The sequence below is a fragment of the Sceloporus undulatus genome, chromosome 2 (assembly GCF_019175285.1).
Source record: "Sceloporus undulatus isolate JIND9_A2432 ecotype Alabama chromosome 2, SceUnd_v1.1, whole genome shotgun sequence".
In the NCBI taxonomy this organism is placed as follows: domain Eukaryota; kingdom Metazoa; phylum Chordata; class Lepidosauria; order Squamata; family Phrynosomatidae; genus Sceloporus; species Sceloporus undulatus.
The window spans coordinates 196,538,438-196,544,751 of record NC_056523.1 but is presented as its reverse complement, the minus strand read 5'-3'; positions in this window follow the sequence as shown (position 1 = coordinate 196,544,751).

Below are 6,314 nucleotides of genomic sequence, written 5' to 3'. Positions count from 1 at the left end.
GGGCAGGCCATTCCCGGCAATGTTACTGATGGCCACGTTGGTCTCCGAGGAAACATCCTGACTGGGCGGATGCTCAACAATGGTTCTAGTTCCTCTGCTTTGGTTGTTGGTGTTGGTTCATGTTGAAGGGAACGCCTCATCTGCCAGACAGTGGGTGGAGGAGAGGGGCTCCAAGGTGCAACAGGGATGATGCTGAAGGTTGGCATGGGGAAGATGGTGATGGGCACTCCTCTGCTACCTTCTCTTCCTTGAGCACTTCCTCCTCCACTTCCTTCTCTTCCTCTTCCTGCCTTTTCAGGAAATGTTCGCAGATCCTTCTCTATCTTATCCTCCTCCTCCTTGTTCTCCTTGTCCCATTGCTGCCGGATCTCTTCCAGGGACCTGTCTCTCCAATAATCCAGTAGGAGGGATGTCTGCCTTGCCTTGCGGGCAGCTTCCTCCCTCAGGTGCCACTGGGCACGGCGCATTGCCTCCTCTATCCGGCGCTTCTGGATGGTTTCTCTCTTTCTCTGGGCCTCCTCTGCCCGGCGGGGACCCACTTCCCAGATGCAGCGCCTCAGGCAGTCTCCTTCCTTAGGTTTCTTCTTGACTGGGACTGGGGGCGGCAGTATTGTTTTCAAAGTAGGAGCATCCAGGGTTCTTCCCAAGGCTTTTGTTTTCTCTACAACAGGAAGGCCCTTGTTCATTTTGATGCTTCCCAGAATTAAAAGATGGGTTTGAAAAGGGAGGAGAGGGTCCAAGATGGTGCTGGAGGAGAGGACAGGCAGAAAGAGTGAGAAAGGCCTCTCTCTATTTTGGGCAGATTTGCCAGAGGGGGGGATTGTGAGGGGAGTGATGAGGTGCAGTGGGGGCCATTGTGAGGCCAGAGGACCCATGGAGGGTCCCCATCCCCCTTTGAGCCCATCTCTTGCTTGAGAGGCTGGAGGTTGCCAAAGTTTAAACTGGAGAGAGTCCCTCTCCTGGCAAGGGTTGCATAGAAGAGGGAACCTTTTGGGCAGTTGTGGGTTGTGATGTGGTTGCCTGAGAAGCCATACCTGAGGAGGTTCTTCTACACAACCTTGTAAGGGACAGGAGCCATCTCCAGTTTCCCTTCTGGCAGCCTTCCTTCCCAGTTTGGCCTTGGTGGCCCTCTGGGGGCACAAGATTCCCCTTGGATTTAACAGACACCTCAGGGCTGCTTATCTTGTAGGTGACATTTTGTGCATTTTAGATGAGATGTGAGAGCCCAGAAAAGGCTTCTTTGGAGCCATAGGAAAGGAGGATTGTATGTTGTTGTTGTTGTTGTTGGCATTGTTCTTGTTGTTGCTGCCGCTTATGCTGCTGCTTCTGTATAATCTCCTGCCTTTCATCTCAGAACTAGACATTGAAGCACACACAGTTAACATACTTGACAAATCACAAATAAAAACAGACAGAACAGATATCATGGGAGCCATGGGAAAGGAGGGCTGTATATATTCGTTGTCATCACCATCACCACCACCACCACCACCATCATCATCACTATTATTATTCTATCTCCTTTTCTGATATGGGGATCAGAGGCACTGTGTTGCAGAGGTTCTAATCTTCCCTCTCAGGCAGGTTTCAGATAGCAGTGCTTGGAGACAGCTTATTTTAATAACATTACTATTCTGTACAGTGTTGTATGGGAGGAAGTCAATGAGGGGTAACACCATCAGTACTGCACCTAGTAAAGCCACTGGTAGCAAGTTCAGAAACTTCAACCATCTTTCTTTTTTCCAATTAATTTCTCTGTCCTTCATTACTCATAAGTCTTCTGACCATTTTAGATGATGGATTGAAGGACCTGTTCTTTTGCAACAACTTAGTTTTCTTTCTTACATCTTCCCAGTCCAAACACAGACACACACAGAGAGAGAATGAGAGACAGAAAGTGCAAATAAAAACTCACAAAATAAAGAGGCAAACCAAAAAAACCATGCCTGCAGAGTCATGTTGAGTGGATCTCCACCTAGCAGCACATCCAAACCCTTCAGTCCAGATGGCTAGATTTGAAAGGAGTGCTTTTGGTATCCAGTTAATAGCAAAGCTATAGAGCAGTGATTCCCAAACTTTGGTCCTCCAGATGTTTTGGACTTCAGCTCCCCAAATTCCTGACTGTTGACCATGGTAGCCGGGACATCTGAGAGTTGAAATCCAAAACACCTAGAGGACCAAAGTTTGGGAATCACTACTTTAGAGCATGACACATCTATAAAATAAACCCTCCTCAGTAGGTTTTTCATAAACTTTTGAAGAGAACAGGCAAGACCAGTGTGTTTTAGGGCAGCACTATTAAAAGCAGTGGTCCATGAACCAATGCTGGATTGCGAGCCACCGGCTTGACAATCCTCAAGAAATTTCCAGGAATACAAGAAATAGTGGTAGCCCATGCATGCAAATATGGAGCTAGTCCCTGGCACATTGGGGGGAAAACTCTGCCAGTGCCTCATATCAGATAGCTTAAGAAGCACTGTTTTAGGTCTCCTTCCCTGGAGAACCTGGAAATAAAGTTTCCATGAAGGGAGCTGGGCATTTCTGCAAAGAATTCTCAGCATCATCACCAGACTTCCATTCCTAGGCAGCCTAGCCATTTGTGGGGCTAATGGGAGTTGGAGATTATCTGCTCCCTATACCTAGTCTACACTGACTGACAGAAGCTTCTGAGACTTCCACACAGGGATTTTTCTACCTGTTGGATGCCAGTGACTGAATCCAGAGCTTCATGCAACCTGGAAACGGGTGGACACAAATCTGTTTCAAAGCTCAGAATTAGTTTTCCCTCACAATCAAAGCACCCCTCACAGATGGCCATCCAGCATCTGTTTAAAGACCTCTAAAGAAGGAGACACCACCAGTCTCTCAGGGACGTAGCCAGGATTTTAGGAAGGGGGGGGGTTTCCAGACTAAGTGCAACCATTATAATGGGGCTTGGGTGCGGTGGCGCAGCAGCACACACCATTCATTTTTCTAATGGAAAGGGGGGGGGGTCCGGACTCCAAGAACCCCCCCCCCGGCTACGTCCCTGAATCTCTAAAGAAGTGTGTTCCACTGTCTAACAGCCCTTACTGTCAGGAGGTTCCTCTTAATGTCGAGGTGGAATCTCTTTTCCTGTAGTTTGCATCCGTTGCTCCATTCCTTTTCTGTGGAACAGCAGAAAACAAGCTGGCTCCATCCTTAATATGACATTCCTTCAAATACTTAAACAGGGCTATATGGACACACTCCAGCTTCTCAACATCCTTTTTTAATTGAGGCACCCAAAACTGGACACAGTATTATTCCCGGTAAGCCTTATGAAAACAGACTAGAGTGGCACTATTACTTCCCTTGATCAAGACACTATACTTCTATTGATGCAGCTTAGAATTTCATTGGCTTTATTAGGTGGCACATCACATTGTTGACTCATGTTCATCTTGTGGTCTACTAGGACTCATAGATCCCTTTAACATGCAGTCTTGTTAAGCCAGGTGCCCACCATCCTATATCTATGTATTTCATTTTCTCTGCCTGAGTGCAGTACACTACTTTTTTCCATTCTGAAATTAATTTTATTAGTTTTGGCCCAGCTTTCTAAACTATTAAGAAAATTTTGAATTTTGATCCTGTCCTCTGGGGTATTAGCTATTCCTCCTAATTTGTGGTCATCTGCAAATTTGATAAGCATGCCTTCAATTATTTCATCTAAGTCATTGATAAAGATGTTGAATAGCACTGGGCCCAGGACAGAACCCTATGGCACCCCACTGGTTGCTTTTCTCCAGGATGAAGAGGAGCCATTGCTGAAAACCCTTTGGGTTTGATCAGTCAACCAATTTCAAATCCACCTAACAGTTGCATTGTCTTGCATTCTTGACTGCACACCTCTACTCTTTTTACTAAGGGGAAAGTGCTTGTATCCATTTTAATTTTAATCAGTTTGTTTTGCTCATGTCTGGCTGATTCCCATGTGTTCCTACTGATTTGACATTATAAAATCTTGTATATCTAATCAATAAAGTGGTTCCTCTTTCCAATGACAAGTATTTGGTGTGTCTGTGCTTCTCCTGGGGACCCCTGCCCCCTTGATCAACGATAATACAGTTGGCCTGCCCCACACACAGACTTGAGGTCACGTGGACAGGAAGCCCCATTTAGATGAATGGCATGCATGCCTGTGGTGCACATGCCACACCACGCCCGCTAATATGTCCCATTCATCTAAATGGGGCTTGAGCATGTGTGGAATTGGCTTTATGCGGGGGGGGGCAAATTGGATCCCCCACATAAAGCAAGAGTCCACCGTATTTGGTTGCAGGTAAATGTTTTCTTTGGCCTGTTCAGTGTCTACACACTATACCACATTCTAGAGGAACATACTGTATCTCAAAGTAAGTCAGCTCACATGGAGAGTTTTTATTGGATGTTACACCACAGCCATATTCAGCTGATGGAGGCACAAGTCTACTTGCAGAAGACGGAGGGATGCCCAGCAGACAGGTTACATGCAATGGGCCAGAGGCCTCTGCTCCTCCTATTATGTTCCTTGCAACCCATCTGCAAGTGTGGGCAGAGGCCCAATGTGAAACATACACCAACATACATCACATGGTGTTTCATAATTGTACAATGGAGTTCCAGACATGAGCATTTAGCAGTCATCCACAGAACTTGTGTTACTGATGTATCCAGTACAGAGACTACACATTGCAAACAGAACATAACTCTGCTGTTGTTGTGAATTATGGTGACCCTAACACAGTACTTCTCTGGGGGGGTGCGAGGCTCCGTAAAGGGGGGCTCGTTTGACCAATTTTATAGACAAATGATACTATTTACAGTCGCGCGGGGGGCACGAAATGTTTTCTTCTTCCTAGGGAGGGGCATGACAGAAAAAAATTGAGAAGCACTGCCCTAAAGTAATCTTTTCACAGGTTTTTCTTGGCAAGATTTGTTCAGAGGGGTTGCCTTTGCCTTCCTCTGAGTCTGTGAGAGAGTGTGATTTGCCCATGGTCATCCAGTGGGCTCACATGGTCGAGCAGGGATTCGAACCCTGCTCTCCATAGCCGTAGCCCAATGCCCAAACCACAACCTCATGCTACAAAAAAATAAAAATTAAAAAATTAAAAATAGTGGATTGTGTCAATTCCATGGTAATCTTTAGGTGATTTTATCTACTCACAGTGCTTTCAAGAAATGAGAAAAGCTTCCAGTTAAAAGAGTTTCTTTGCCACCAGGAAACTTAGGGATCTTGGGGGTAGCCTGCTCTCTCAGGAGGCTATTCTGCTTGGGGTAGGAAATGGCCAGGGCAGGAGACCCAGTCACTCCTGAATGTCCACTCTCACATTGTGGATCTAAACTTGGTTCTCTAGGAAGCTAGCAGGAAGGAAAGAAGTGTGGTGGCAACTGGGGCAACACAGGCTGAGAAATGTGAGAGTGAATCTGTTCACTCATATTCAGTTCCAAATCAGATTCAGATACAGGCCAGACGGAGTGAATCTGACAGAACACAAGCTGGAGTCTGTTTGAAGGCCTACTCCATGGCAGCACAGACAGCAGAAAATTTGGTGTTTTTTCCTTCATCTGCCACCATTATATCTGCAAAGACCTATCCAGCAGACTTGTTTCTAGTCAGTAGAGGCCTCTTACACCTTGGCTCACAAGAGGCGAATATGAACCCTTTGGTATAGACCTTGCCCATAAAATCACTTCAGTCTATTCTGACTATTCTGACTCTCATTTGTAGGTTTCCACTGATATCATAAGAAAACACTACAGTCACATTCCCAAACTGAAATGCTACTTTTCCTTCTGCTATTTCCAAATCTCATTCCAAGTTAGAAAAAAATAGCTGCTAAATCTTGTCTCCTATTTAGTTACAAAATAATAGACGAAAATCAATCACTTTTACCAAAATCTTGAATTAGCATATTAATTTTTTTAAAGTTTCAGAACAAAGAAAACGAACAAATTGTTTTTAATTTTAGAAAACAGCAAGTCTGTTTTTTCTTTTAATTTCTTTTTTGCTCTGCTCTATCAGGTGGAGAAAACATCAACCAAACACTTCAAATAGAAATTTTATTTACACAAAATAAACGAAAACATTTCAAAAGGAAGCCCATACAGTCAAATATGACACAGTCCTAAATGGAAAGTACTAGACTTCTAAACATATTACAGACTAGTGGAAGCACTGATATTCACATGAACATGTTTGTTCCATGCTGTACCAACAAGAGAGGTTTATCAGCATCTTAAAAAAAATAGATCACCACCCAGTATAAAAATACTCTCTATTTTAAACAATACACTTGGTATAATTTGTAAAC